The 15,968-nt window shown below is 38.4% G+C and overlaps 1 pseudogene; it reads right to left on the bottom strand.

The window, feature by feature from the left end:
* Positions 1 to 10,036: 10,036 nt before the first annotated feature.
* On the bottom strand, positions 10,037 to 11,981 carry LOC103236732 (methylosome protein WDR77-like; annotated as a pseudogene).
* Positions 11,982 to 15,968: the final 3,987 nt, after the last annotated feature.

Here is a 15,968-nt window from a genome sequence, read left to right as displayed (position 1 = left end):
AGTTCATCTACCATAATGTGTTCATGGACCCTATGAAAGGTGCAGAATTTCATGCATGTGCCCTTTTACTTACCTGACAGACCCCCCCACCAGGGTTAAGCCCAAATCTCTTCCACTGCCCATTGCATATAGCTTAAGTGTAGTCAAGCTATGAAGTGTTACCAAGGAAAGGTAGCTCCACAGACTGGACTCATTCTTGGTCTTTAACCACATTATCTCAAGTGAGCCATCAACAATGACCAAATACACATCTCCATAGTTAATGCCTTTTGCCTGCTGTTGCAGAGGATGAGCAATCAGCCTCACAACAATTCCCTCTGTGCAGTTGTTGCCATATACTCTTGCCCACCCAAGGACCTTGCTCCCATGATTAAACCCTTTCCTGTACCATGAATTTCCTCGGCCCTAAATGAATGTCATCAAAAAATAGGTTTCACTACTGCCCCTTAGAAAAAAAAAATTACTAAACCTAATGTTTCCCTCTAGGAATATACCCATTTCTCTACTCTTATAGCTAAACTTGCAGAGTTTTTGATAAACTTATTTCTATTTCCTCACTTTACATTTTCTCATTTTTTCAACCAATTGCAAAAAAAAAATGTGTTAAACATTTTTCTTTTGACAAAAGGAATTGGTAAGTTAATGAAATAAAAATAGTAAATAAAAAATTGATTTTTTTTTGGTACAAAAATAGGTAAACCTAGATAAACCAATTAAACAAATATAAATAATAGAAACAAAGAGAAGAGGGAAGTAAATAACAAAAGAGCTGTCTAATTCCATGCCATTCGCCAAACAAAATGATTAGTTTTAAAGAAAAAATTAGCCTATGGCTACTTCAAAAAGATACAGAAAACATAAACAGATTAATTGCCATAAAAAAAATGAAGTTGTCAAAGACAAACACCCCTACCACCACTAACATACATCACTAAACCCGAAGAACTTCAGAATTGAGTCCTTAAATCATTCCAATGCACTTGAAATTTTTTCTAGGACCTAGATAAAGAAGGAAATCTTGTGTGTGTTTTTAAATGTTAATATAACAAAGACACCCAAATCCAATAAAGAACAAATAAATTGTGGTTTCATCTCACTTATGGATGCAAATATTATTAGGTAAGTTTAACAAAAGAAGCCACATACCCAAGCAGAGATTATTCTAAGAATGCAAGGATGGTTTACTATTAGGACATAAGTTAATTAGCTATATTGATTTAGACAAGGTAGAAAATACGAGCATCTTCATAGATGCCAAAGAAGGGTTTCTATATATAGATAAAAAGAAGACAGAGTTTTGCTCTGTTGCCCAGGCTGGAGTGCAGTGGCACAATCGTGACTCACTGCAACCTCTGCCTCCTGGGTTCCAGCGATTCTCCATATAATTTGAAACTTATTCTTGGTTAAGAAACTTATTAGCATAGCAGTAGATAGATATTTTGATTAAATATGACTCTTCTATCTTAACTTGGTCTGGGAAAGTTTCTCCTGAAACTTCTTTAGAATTTAGAAAGCTGAAAACCAGAATTCTCATGGAGAATTTCTGTCTTTCTTTCATTGAGAATAATTTGTTACCTAATTAACATATCAAATAGAAATATTGATACCTAAGAGTCATAAATTATAGTTTAATTTTGTAAAAACTGAAGTTTACTGGACTCCTGTGTCTTAGAATGGGAGGAACGGGTGTGCTTTCTGCTTGATTTAAAAGTGTGACCCTCCTATCTAAATCACATAGTACTCCCTAGCTATCGCCTATTTCTGCTCTATTTTTCTCAATTATTATTTTTTATTGTTTGTTTCACCCAATAGAATGTAAGCTGCAAAATAACAAGTCTATCTTACTCACCAATGTGTTGGCTGGTATTCACTATATTTTGTTAGATAACTGAAGTCAGAAATTTTAATAATTAGGAAATTGGAAGAATCACCTTCAGTGAACTGATTTGAATTTTTAAACTTGTGTAACAAAAGCAAATTATTGCATGAATTATTAAACATGGGGTTTTAGAAGTAATTTTAACAAGGTTAATTTATACATTTATGAATTTAAAATGTAATTAACATTTAACAGCAAACTCAGATTTGGAAGATACTTTGATGTGATTAAGCTGAATTTAGAAAGTGTGAGTGACAATCTCACAGCATTTGTACTGTTAAATTTTTCAAGAAGTAAAATTTTCTTCTTTGAACAAACGGCACCCTCTACTGCTCTTTTTTTTTTTTTTTTTTAATAGCTTACGGTCAAAAGATAGTGTCAGCTGGGCATGGTGACTCGAGCCTGTAATCCCTGCAATTTGGGAGGCCAAGGCAGGAGGATTGCTTGGCCCCAGGAGTTCAAGACCAGACTGGGCAACATAGTGAGACCCAGTCTCTACAAAATTTTTTCTTTTTAAATTAGCTAAGCATGGTAGCACAAACCTGTAGTCCCAGCTACTTGGGAGGCTGAGGTGGGAGGATCACTAGAGCCTGGGAGGCCGAGGCTTCGGTGAGCCATGATGGAACCACTGTACTCCAGTGCAGTCAGCAACAGAGTGAGACCCTGTCTCACAAACAGAGTGTTTGCATTTCCAAAAAATTTAGCTCTGAAATATATAAATAATATAAGTAAATAGAGTATGCATTACATCCTTGCTTAATTTCTGCCTGAAATTCAGAAATTCAGATAAGTGAGGATGATCTGAAGGTCAGTGGTAAAAACATTTCACCTGTTTGGATACAAAACTGAGATTCCTATAACCTGCACTGAGTTGAGAGACCCCCTGGGAATAAACATATTTTTGTCTTGTGGCTTCACCATAAACTGAATTTATTAAAGACAAGGACTGACGTGCATTTCAAGTAGTCTTTCTTTATAGCTATCATTTGTGGTAATATGTATCAACTGGAAATTTCTGGAAATGAAATTGAAATGACTCACCCCTGAGAAGAGCAATATTTGGTTGTCATCTCTAACATCATACTTAAAAGAAAGCCTATGAATTTCATAAAAACTTTCAGACATTTGAGTTTGTTCATCTTCAGCACCATCCTGATGATTCTGTGATGTCATGTGATCTTTTCTTCTGATCAGATGCCTGCAGTTCTGGAAGAGGAGAAGGTATAGTTCAGAGCAGAGAAATTCACCCTGGTTTTATTCTTGGCTCTGACACTGATTAATTGTGCAGCGCGCTCGTCTAAAAGTGACTTTAGTGACTGTATTTTTCTGTTTCTCAGTTTTCTCAGTGGTGAAACAGGGGTGATAATATTTCTAGCCCCATCAAGTTATTGTGCCTATTAAAGAGTAAAGTCATTACAGGGCCTGGCAAATAGCAAACACTCTATGAATATTAGCTATTATTTTGCCGGATATGTTAATTGCCATCATGGTTGGTTGCTGCTGCTTAAGTCTTTTATGGTTGTCACAGGTTCTTTGCTCTCCTTTCTAGCTTGAGCTGCTGAATTAGTTCTAGACTCTAGGACACCCATCTCTCCCAAGGTCTTTGGCAAAGCGGCTTTTATAATTTTAGGTGCAAATCAAGATGTCTCTAGAAATTATCCAGTTTCTGGTGAATGCCATGTGGGGCACTCACAGAGAAAATGACTACACAGCCTTGGAGGGGGCATCTATGTTATTTTCAGGCTTCCCTTACAAATGTGTTTCCATATCTTCCCACATACTATTTTCCCCCCACAGAATTTATATACATATATTTACATATAATTTACTATATGTTCATTTTTAATATAATTTATATTTTATATAACCATATATATCTTCATCTTTATAGATAACATAGATAATTGTATTATATATAACACACTTGAAATATTTGACTTTGTTAATTGCCATTTAAAAATCTTAATGGAACCTTAATTAGTTGGTTATTTATCTATATATTTCTTATGAAACAAGGATGAGTTTTCCCCACTATCCAGTCCTCCTCCAGATATGTACCTGTGAATTAATTCCACATCAACTCTCTTCAGAGACCTAGTTCTATTTTTCATTTTTTTTAGGAGAGGGACATGTGGTAGGGTAAATTAATTTCCAATATGGATTCTTCTCTTTCACTTTATTCCTTTTTTTTTTTTTTTTTTTTTTTTTTTTGGCAGGGGTCAGTGGGGAAGGTGTGAGGGATGCATTCACCTAAAATGCTACATTTCTCAGACTTTTATTCAGTTATGTGTGGCCATGAGGGCAAGTCCTAGCCGGTGAGATTTAATCAGAAATGTTGTGTGGGACTTTCAGAAAGTTTGTTTAAAGTTGTTGACTCAGCTGGGATATGTGGGCATTCACCCTTTCTCCTGTCAGGAAAGCAAATGTGATCGCTGGAGCAGCTATCTCCAGCTGGTGGCACAGCTTGTCTCACCATCTTAGGACAAGAAGTGACCCTGAAAATCGAAGCCAGTGTTAGGATAATGCAGCAGGGATACAGAAGCAGCCTGGGGTCATTACGAAAACGAGGCTGCTATTCCAATTCTAGACTGCTCACCTTGAGATATCTATTACCTCATAGAGAAGTAAACTTGTATCTTCCTTAAGCTACTGTTATTTTGACTTTTCTATTTTATAGGCAGCCACATTGTTTCTGAACAGATCCAGGGGACTTGCTTTTGAGTGCTTCCAAAAGTGGGTACATACCGTGTCAATTCAGATGGGAGCTCGTCAAAGTCTCAGGGCAGGGGAGAGGGTGAAAGAATGGTGAGAAGTTGGCTCTTGTTGAATGGCCCACAGTCCATGTATAGGTAACGATGTGAGGAAGGTATTCACAGGAAAGTCACGAGAAGAAACTTGTAGCTTTTCTGCCAGGGGCATGATGATGAGCTCACAGGAATGGCAAGGGATGGTCTGTAGGTGTTGGCTGGGCTTCTTGATGTTTCCAAGGGGTGGAGCTGACTCTTGGCTGACTCTTTCTTTTTGAAGAGGTTATAAACTCTCTGCTCTGTTCTCCTTGGAGCTTCTCTTTTGAATCTTAAAACCCTACTTTCTACTTCAAAAATAATATTAAAATAGTTTCTTTCTCCTTAAATTCCTGCTCTAACAATCTTAATTCTCTCCCAGGCAACATGTTTGCCTGTGACTGATGAGGGGAAGGGTCAGGAAGTGGAGGAGAGAAAAACACAAGGATTAATATGCTGGATGTTATCTCACTACAAGTACCTCCACCATGATGTCTTCTAACACTATAGAAAAATGATTGTTAATACGAAAAAATACTTTTGTTTAAGCAAGTCAAAATCAGTGTAGTTTCTGTTGATTAAAAAAATACAAAAGAAAAATATCCATCAAGCTTCCTAAGACGTATTGTCCTGTACTGAGCATGCCAAATTTAAGAGAAAATTCTTAAAAGGAGAACCCATGAATACTGATGTTGTCAAAAAGTATGACATTATCATTTAGTAGATTGTTTTATGAATGAAAACAACTATTTGAATAAAAAGTCTTGGCTGTCTACCATCCTCTGAAAAGCTGTTTGCCACGACAATTGCAATTAATAATAATTGCTTCCAATACCTTTGGTGGCATTAGAAGTGAATGAAGGTACTGTTTTCCTTAGGAATTACTTGTAGGATTTTTCATTTCATTTGTACAAGGTGTAAAGGTGGAGACTTTCACTTACACAGGAGTGTGGCCAAGAGAGGGAATGTTGCAAGAGCAAAATATGATGAATGTCCATGAGAGAGTGGGAGGCCATAGTAGCTACAGGGAAGTAGGATAGAGCAGAAATAATCTCAGTACTCATATGACTGGGACTATTAGTGAGGAATAAGAAACAAGACTCCCTGAGCAAGCCCGTGACTAAATGAAAGTACCAGAGTCCACTTTCACTGGGGTGAGGATGTTAGCTCTTCCTTGTCCTCTGCTGGTGTTTGAAAAATTTGATATCCAACTGTTACTAACATAGGCTCAAAATACTGAGAGAAATAGCTAAGGGATGATCCCCAGATACAATGAAAGTAACTCTGTTTTCTTTATTTCTGGGTCCTAGCTATGGCAGGTTATCTCCTATCTTATTTTAATAAGATATTAGATCTTTGCATGATTCATTCACTCATTCAACAAACACTTGTTGACATGTCATCCTTCCCTCTTTCCAGCACAGAGGCAGGTTTTTCTCTGTTTTTATTTCTTTTAATTATTTCAGTTGGGAAATTTGTGTAACTATATACAAAACATATATATATGCACACATTTAAAATTGTTGCTGAATTTTGAAAAATTTTGGAAAAATTATGACATAACATACATTACAGAATGTATGTTATACATCCTGTATAACATAATATACAGGAATTATAATGTGGGCCAAACAAATCATTCTTGATTTTCAGATGTGCTATAGTTTTAGTTTTACATTTTATCACTTTGTAACATTACAGATCTTGCTAGTTCATTTAATCGAACTTTATTAAATTGTGTAACTGTAAATGGAACTTTCTAAGTGCAAGTCTATTCTAGCCAGCAAAATGTATTTTATCAAGTATAGCAACAGAAGAGTGAGATACATAGGTTAGAAGTCCATATCTATAAAAAAATTCTTCTAAGACTTGACATAATTGTAACTTTATATTGGACTATGAACTTAAACTTGGATGTATATATTGTCATTTAGTTGTAACCTTATGTTGGACTATGAGCTTAAACTTGGATGTATATATTGTCATTTAGGTAGTGTCATATATTGACACTAACTTGCCTGTCTGTGAACGATTAGAATGCTGAAGGCTTTCACATTTAGACCGTTTTAAAATTGTCCACTACTGAGACTTAAATCAATTTTTAATGATAAAACTGCATTATTGATTAATATGTATAAAGGAGAGCTAATGTGTTAGTATTACCCTATCATTTAACTTCAACTATGAAAGAAAAATGTAAGATATTCCTTTAAGTACTTTCTGTTCAACACCTTTTAAACGACACTTGGATTTGAGGGGGTAATAAAACATTTATTCTAGTGTAACGTCGAAGATTTGCAGATAGTTCATTTTAAATCTCTGAGGTCTACACTCATTAACACTGACTTATAAAAAAGAAAGATTTCCATTTACAAGATTTTTGATAAATAAAGAAAAATATAAATATCACCAGCCACACTGTTCCCTACCCGCCCCACAAGCCTCAGCCATAGGGTAGAAGATATTCATGGACTGAAGCATGCTTTTCAGGGTAAATGTGACTTAGGATTCTTCCTGGATGGTGCATGTGCCTCATAGTTCCCCATTCTTCCATCCTGGAGAGAGCTAGAGGAGTGAATCGGGTGTCTTGGAATTCTCCTAACACAATGGGGGAATGCCTTCGCAGCATCCCTCCCCATCTTCTGTCATGACTTGCACCTGCAGGGCGCTCACTCCACCAGCTACTGCCCACCTGTGCAGAATCCTCATTTCACTTCCCTTCATCAAAGACCCAACTGGTGGATGGAGCTCTAACTTCTCCTGGCTTAATTTTCTTTATCTTAAATAAGGAGACAAATTCAATAAACTGGAACATTCTTCTGGTTTGATTGTGTAGATCAATCAAAATGTGGTCTTGGATATCTTCTGAAATAAAACATACTATTTTATTAAAGGTAGAACAACATACGTAGGCGAAAATATTCCAATCAAAGGCTGCTACCAACTTTACTTTTTAAAAAATCCTCCGCCCAATTTTATATAACCATAAGCAGAAATTTCAGAAATATTCTCCTCAGATGATAAAGTGAAAAAAGGTTTTTAATGTTACTAACCCTCTAATGAGACTTCTTTTCCTTAAAGGGTTGGTCTGTCCTCATGTCCTGTCCTGTAACCTGTCGTTTTGTTTGTTTGTTGTTTTTTTACCCTCATCTTTTCCGTGATGGTAAATCTGCTGTTTCTGGTCAATGTCCTTGATCTTACCAGAGCCTGGCAGGTAACCCCACCCTGCCCTCTCCACAGACCTCCTTCCCCTTGCCTTCAGTTCCCTCATCCTCTTCCTCCTCAAGCTGCTCTATTACCAGTAACACATTTTAAATGTGGGGTTGGCTTTTTATAGACAATAGTTAGATTTAATATGTATGATTTATGTTTGAAAAGCAAGCAAGTTGTGGAAAGACTTGGGAATCAAGATTTGTTCTCGTTCTTTGATTGAAATCAATTTTGAAGGGTGGCACATAATACCACATGCAGCCTAAGGAACTTTATATCACGCTAGACTTGGTTTAGTACACATTGATCAGGATGCTGCTGTCAAAGGCGACATGCTCAAGATTTTGTTCCCCTTGGGATATTTAGGACAGTGTTCAATTTGTTTTTCAATAATTGAGGCCTCTTGTCTGTAATATTTTATACTTTCCAAAGAATTTTCATTTATTTTAATTTTTTAAAAATTCTGGCAAAATACACATACAATTTATTATAACCATTTATAACTATACACATCAGAAGTGCTGTGTACATTCGCATTGATGCGCAACCAATTCTGAGAATGCTTTTCATCTGCAAAACTGAAACTCTGCACCAACTAAACAATAAATCCCCATTCCCCTTTTCTCCCAGCTCCTGGACACCACCTGTTTACTTTTTGTCTTAATGAATTTGATTACTCTAGGTTCCTCATATGAGTGGAATTGCATTTATCTTTTTATAGCTAGCCTATTTCACTCAGCATGGTGTCCTCAAGGTCCTCATCCATGTTGTAGCCCATGTCAGAATTTCCTTTCTTTTTAAGGCTGAATAATATTCCATTTTATGTATATACCACATTTTATTCATCCACTCATGTATCAGTGGACACTTGGGGAGCTTCCACCTTTTGACTGTTGTGAATAATGCTGCACTAAACATGGGTGTACAAATATCTCTTTGAGATCTTGCTTTCATTTTTTTGGATGTATATCAAGAAGTTTAATTGCTGGATCACATGGTAATTGTACTGTTCATTTTTTGAGGAATTGTCATATTGTATTCCAAAATGGCTGCACCGTTTTCGATTCCCATCAACAGTGCACAAGGGTTCCAATTTTTCCATATCCTCACCAACACTTACTTTATTTTGTTTTGTTTTTGTTTTTGTTTTCAAAAAAGGCAGGCCTACAAGGTGCCTGAACTGTTTATTTCACCAGCCAGTATTTTTCATTTTCTTCCTGAGGCTGAATTTTAAAACTTTAGAAGTCTACACATACTGCATTTAGACTTTCTATATCCAGAGAAAGGGGCTGAGAGCAGAAGAGGTCAGGCCCCAGGCCGGTTTTGGGTGGGAAAAGTGGCAAAGATTTCCTCGTAACAGCCTGTGTCAGTTTTCTAACAATTAAAATGCCTTTAAGCTCTCCATCATCAAACTTTCCTCTATGGCATCTGGGACAGAAAAACACTCCTCTTTCATATACATGACACCAGCGGGGAGCAGAGGGAAGGGAGTGGGCAGAAAGGAGCGGACATTACACAGGCACAGGCCACATTTTTAATTCATCCAGAAAAAAGGATTTCTGATTTAGTTTAATGGCAAGGAGTTGTATAAAACTATAACATGTTCTGCCTCTTCCTCAAAGTGAGCTGGGCTGAATTTTTGTGAGCGGAAGCATTTCTCATAATGGTGAAATAAGCGCTGTAAAAAATAAAATCAATCCCATCTCTGTAAGTAGCATAAGACCTGCTTCCAGGAACCTAGGGATACCCACATTCCATACACGCACCCTCCCCCTACCCGGACATGGCCAGTTCCTCAGACAGCTACATGGGAAGGATAAAACCCTTCTGTCAACTTTTTTGGGGAGTGAGGGAGAAGTGGTGTTTAGGGGAGATGTGGGATAGATTTTTTTTATTCCTCCCCCACTGCCCCATCCCCTCACCAAAACCTACACACATACACTCAGATGCACCTGCACACCCATTTTTAAGAAAGCTTTTCCTGCCTGTGACTACAGGATCCCAGCATCCAGCCTCCTTCAGGCAGCGAGATGATGCCAATTAACGGCCCAGATCTAACTCATCAACATTCTACAGAAGGCTCCTGTGTTACCTCACAAGCTGAGGGGACAGGGGCAAAGAAGTGGACTCTCATGGGGGACTTGCTGTTTGTCTGAAGTCCAATCTACTCAGCAACGCTCTCAGGTCCAGGGGCTGGGAGAGTTTCTGTGGACATTTGTGGCAGAGGAACTGATGGTCCTGGCCCATTGTGGTAAGCAGAAAGTGACTGAATGGGGATCAAGCAGCATCTCTCGCAAGGTCACTGTGGCCTCGGCTTCTAAACGCCTTAGAAAGGCTGGAGTCCAGCACAGCCAGTGAACCATCTTCTGTGTGAGAGGCCAGGAAGGGAACACGGTGCGAGGAAAACACCAGCCCAATGACACATTGGTCTCGTACAACTGAGCCAAGAGCACCTCTCCCTCTCTTGGAGTCCACAAGGGAGACTGTCCCATTCCCATCACAAAGATGAAGACTTCACTTTGCTGAGGATGCCAAGCCAGTGAGGTGGGAAGGCAGCCACAGACACTGCAGCCCACCTGTGACGCCGGCTTGGGACACAGAGTATGCCAGAATAAAATCCTACGGTCCTCACTGCCCGAAAGAAACAGAGTCCTTGCGGAGAGAGGAAGGAGTACAGGTGACCTGCCCAACATGAGATCAGTGTGAATTCAGTGCCGCCTGTTGAGCAAGGTCCCAATCCTTGATGCTGAAGTCTTTGCTGCCGTTGACAGCTGAGAACGCTGAGGGTAGACACAATGTCGCCATGCTCATACTTGCAAAACTTGCTGACGATGAGTGGCAGGTTCTCATCCACCTCCCACAATTCACCAGCACCTGAATCAGAAGCCGCTATGATACCTCTCTCCTCCCGCAAGTGAGGTCAGCCACTCCAGCCTCCATCTGGGCTCCAGCAGAGCAGAAGCTTTCTTTGGGGATGGCACAGGGGTCCTTAAAAAGGCAGAGGGGGTCAGGCGCGGTGGCTCACGCCTGTAATCCCAGCACTTTTGAGAGGCCCAGGCGGGCGGATCACGAGGTCAGGAGGTTGAGACCATCCTGGGTAACACGGTGAAACCCAGTCTCTACTGAAAAAAAAAAAAATGCAAAAAAATTACCCGGACATAGTGGTGGGCGCCTGTGGTCCCAGCTACTCAGGAGGCTGAGGCAGGAGAATGGCATGAACCCGGGGGGCGGAGCTTGCAGTGAGCCGAGATCTCGCCACTGCACTCCAGCCTGGGCGTCAGAGCGAGACTTCGTCTAAAAAAAAAAAAAAAAAAAAAAAAAAAACAGAGGGACCCGGCCCAGCAGTGACCACTGAGACTGGAGGACCCGGAGCAGGAGCAGAAGCCCCCATGGGACAGGTACCGCGCAGATTCCAAATACTTTCCATGCAGGCCGGTGCGTTAGGGGTCGGTAGGGAAGACGGATTTCCTTCGGCATCTCCATGGTTCCAACTCCAACCTGGATTCTGCTCTGGTAGCAACTCCCACGTGCTGCACTGTTTGTTTTTGGTTGTTGTTGTTGTTTTCCCCTTGATAGTAGCCGTCCTAATAAGTATGAGATAGTATCTCATGGTTTTAATTTGCTTTTCCCTGGTGTTTAGTAGTGCTGAGCATATTTGTATGTGCTTATTGTCCATTTGTATGTCTTCTTTGGAGAAATCTCTATTCAAGTCCTTTGTCCGTTTTTAAATCATGTTGTTTGGTTTTTTTAATTGGTAAGTTGTAGGATCTCTTATCTATTCTGGATATTAAACCCTTATCAAATATATGATTTGCAAATATTTTCTTCCATTTCATTCGTTGCCATTTCATTCCGTTTATTGTGTCTGTTGATGTACAATGATTAATTTTTATGTAGTCCAATTTATCTATTTGTACTTTTGCTGTCTGTGCTTTTGGTGTCAGGTACAAGAAATCATGGTCAAATCCAGTGTCATGAAGCTTTTCTCCGATGTTGTCTTCTAAGAGTTTTATAGTTGTAGCTCTTCAATTTAAGTTTTTAATTCATTTCGAGTTAATTTTTGTATACAGTGTTACTTACAGGTCCAACTTTATTCTTTTGCATGTGGATATCTGTTTTTCCCAACACCATTTGTTGAAAAGACTGTCCTTTCCCCATTTACTGGTCTTGGCAGCCTTGTTGAAAATTGACCACATATGGATAATTTATTTCTAGGCTTTCTATTCTGTTTCATTGGTCTATATGTCCCTTTATGCCAGTACCACACTATTTTGATTACTATACCTTTGTAATACGTTTTGATATCAGGAAGTGTGAACCCTCCGAAGTTGTTCTTTTTAAGATTGTTTTGGCTATTCTGGGTCCCTTGAGATTCCATGTCAATCTTAAGATGGATTTTTTTTTTTTCTGCTTAAGCAAAAACATTAAGATTTTGATAGGGATTGCATTAAATTTGTAGATCACTTTGGGTAGTACTGACATCAAAGTTGCCATTTTTGGTGATGTAGGATCACTCTTGATTTCAGAATTTTTATCCATAGTTGACAAAACGAGATAAGGAAAGCAACCATATGTAATGAGTTTCCAGAGATGTGAATATCAAAATATCAAAGAACATTCACTCTGTGTCCTCAGCTCAGGAGTCAGGCTTCTAGTTTCCTTTCTAGAACTCATTCATCTTTTTTACCCCAGCCTGCCTTACTTGTAACAGAACTGGATATGAGCATTCCTGTAAGAGCGCTTACAGAAATTCAACATGTGAAATGTTTTAAGCACCCACACTACTTTCAGTTCCAGAGAAAAAGGACTTTTGAGATGATAAGTGGCAAACAACATGCCCACTCTAAATGTAAACTCCGTCCCTTGCTTTCTACAGCAGTAGGCCTTTACCCCCAAGGAACTTCACATTGTCCATTTCACATTTGATTTTTATTTCTTCCTTTCAGGTTTGAAAATCTGAACCTCCTTGGCAAAGCTAACTTTTAAATATATCATTATGAGAGAGCCTAATTATTTTTTAGAACCTTCATGATCATTTATTTTTCTTAAGGGCCATTCATTTGCCTGTTTCATTCACTTAGATTGAACACCCATCATGATTTTCAAAGTCATTTTGAAATAATGGAAACCCTGCCCAGTCCTTTAAAGGAAAGAGCTTACTTTAACAGATTTTGAGGGGTATCCTAGCAACCAGTCCATAGTGAAATTTATCAATTTCTTAAAGGGAATTTGCACTAAATCCATGAAAAAGACACTTCAATTTTAGTTTCTTAGGTCCATCTTTTCTACATTGTTCCAGGGATTGGACTTGATTAGATATCTTCACTTTTGAGACTTCATTTAATGACCTTTAAAAACATAGTTGATGTTCTTCCACTCAGCGTAGCTCCTTTCATGCCATTGGACTCTACCTGACAATAGATAGATGGATACATAGAGAAATACTTCTAAGTTGTATAAGTATCCCAAAACTTAGTGCAAAAATTGAATACATATTTGTGCTTTTTGTTCTTATTTCCGTACATGCAAAAATACAAGGCAAAATCTTGATCCCAAGAAAAGCCAAGGCTTGGAAAGCATATTCATTCATGCCAATCTTGGCTTTGCTGGGTGCTATGAATGAGAGAATATTTATTTGGTCGTGCTTTCAGATATTAGTTGTTTCCAAGCTGCAAATTTTTTAAAAAAATTCTGCACGCAAATCAAAATAAAAATTTCCCCCAGGTATGTAGACAAGTCAAGCATGAAATAGCATAAACGGAGTATACATTCTGCAAGTAGGATTTAAAATTGAGAAGGCTATTCAAATTAAATAGCATTAACAATTCAACTCTAGATAACCCAGGAATAATGCCTGCATAGAAAATTCATATGGGTGAGCGAGACTTATTCTCGGTCTTTTTGCTATCTTGAAAAGCAAAATGAAATTGTTCTGTGCATTGGTCTATGGGATTTAGAATTCACGCATTGTTTACAATACAGTCATTTAGTGTTTGGCTAGATAGAAATGGACATTTGTTTAAGGACATGCAGATATAAAATGTATATACTTGTTTTAATTAGTACTATGATAATTTAATTATAGGGAGAGAATTTACATAATTCAGCTGGCGGACTGATGTTTCCTTGATATGTGCTGGTGAAAAAATGAATACTTGAAGCATTTAGTAGCTGATATTTACACTGATAGCCTATTTCTGGCACAATACCCACTAACAGAGTTTGAATTTATGTAGAATATTTTTCCTTTCAAAGTATTAGGTATTTGGCCAGATGCAGTGGTTCACACTTGTAATCCCAGCACTTTTGGTGGCCAAGGCAGGTGGATCATTTGAGGTCAGGAGTTTGAGACCAGCCTGACTAACATGGTGAAACCCCACCTCTACTTAAAAAAAAAAAAAAAAAAAATTACGTGGGCATGGTTGTTCATGCCTGTAGTCCCAGCTACTCAGGAGGCTGAGGCAAGAAAATTAGTTGAACCTGGGAGACAGATGTTGCAGTGAGCTGAGATCACACCACGGCACTCTAGCCTGGGTGACCTCTGTCTCAAAAAAAAGAAAAAAAAAGTATTTAATAAAGATTTCTTTTGTTTATTTCACCATACTAATTATTCTTTACCGTCTTTTTATCTAAATGTACTCTGAATTATTTAAAATTTTATTCTTTCTGTTATTCTTTGAGCTCTTTTAATATTACTTTTGCTTTTTTCATCATGTTTGCTTGTTTTTTATTTGTTGCATCTATTTTTAACTAGTTAGTTTGAAAGATTATTGTTCTTAAACATTTGATCCTTAGCTCATTGAATCCTGCTTTATTTGTTTTCCTTTATCTTTGGTTTCCTGAAAGGAGTCAGGTTATTATTAGTTTTTGTTGGCAACAAGGAAGTCTGAGACAGGGTGACAGCAGCAGTAAGGGCTCACACCAGGGAGGGGGGAAATGTTGGAACCCATCCACTTCCCTGGTATGGCCCTTCTCCTTTGACTTCTCTCATCCCCAAGGCCATCAGTGTTGATTCTCCAAATAATCTTAGCCAGCGCCATTTAAGCATCCCCCACAGGCTAAGAAGGCTTTACAAGGCAAAATTGTCTTATTTATTCAAACAGCACACTTGGATTCCTATCACCTTAGGCAGTCCTCAATTCACAACTCCCAGAACAGCAATTACTGACTGAATAGCTGTATGCTGACTTTATGCCCTGTATCTGCTGTAAATTGGTTGTTTGGAACTCAGGAAGCATTTTCCACAAACATTCCCATTCTTCCGTCTGGGTTCCTAGGTCAGTTGGCAAAAGCCCAGGGAATCTAAACCAGTCTGACTCTTCCCCTTTTTTCTTTTATTTAAAAAAAAAAAATCTTAGCATACTGAAGTCTTTTCTGTATATATTTACAATAATCCCAAGGAATTGGGTTTTTATTGAGTAAGTTTTAAGCCACTCCTTCCAGGGTTAAATGAGGTAATGGGAGAAATAGACAGGGATGGCAAAAATGAGCACAGAATGTGAGCTGCAGTCTCAGATGGCTGTTCCTGGAGCAAATGTGACAATTGGAGAGTAATTCCGGCACAGGGGACTGAGGACAGTGGAGGCAGAGATAAGCACAAACACTTGCTGAGTGAAACTATCAAATATGTGGGGCACTTGGGATGGGAGTATGGACACAGAGACCAATGCATGTCTGTGTTTTATCTTTAACAATGCTAAACAGATTTATGAGCACCTCACTGAAATGGACTATGTGGGAGATCCTCAAGAGATTCCAGAGAGTAAGAGATGTCAAATGGAAATTCATGGTATAGAACTTATCATTACTAATGGTTTTACTCTCAATCTTGATGACCTCCAAACGGTTTTTCCTTAAGATCTTAAATTTCTCAATCTGCAGCTCTCTACTGCCACCATGGTGGCAGGCATTCAGCCACTGAACTGGAGAACTGAATACCGAAAGAAGCCAAGACTAGCACAGTGGTGTTGTAATACCCTTAATTAAAAGAGAAAAGCATTAAATTACATTAAAAACAAAATCGTGGGCTTTTGTTTTGTTTTGTTTTGTTTTTCGTTTTCTTGAATGCTGATGATTAAGGAAAGTCTAATTAGAGG

The sequence above is a fragment of the Chlorocebus sabaeus genome, chromosome 7, assembly GCF_047675955.1.
Source record: "Chlorocebus sabaeus isolate Y175 chromosome 7, mChlSab1.0.hap1, whole genome shotgun sequence".
Classification (NCBI taxonomy): Eukaryota; Metazoa; Chordata; class Mammalia; order Primates; family Cercopithecidae; genus Chlorocebus; species Chlorocebus sabaeus.
This window is presented reverse-complemented; position numbering and strand designations above follow the sequence as displayed.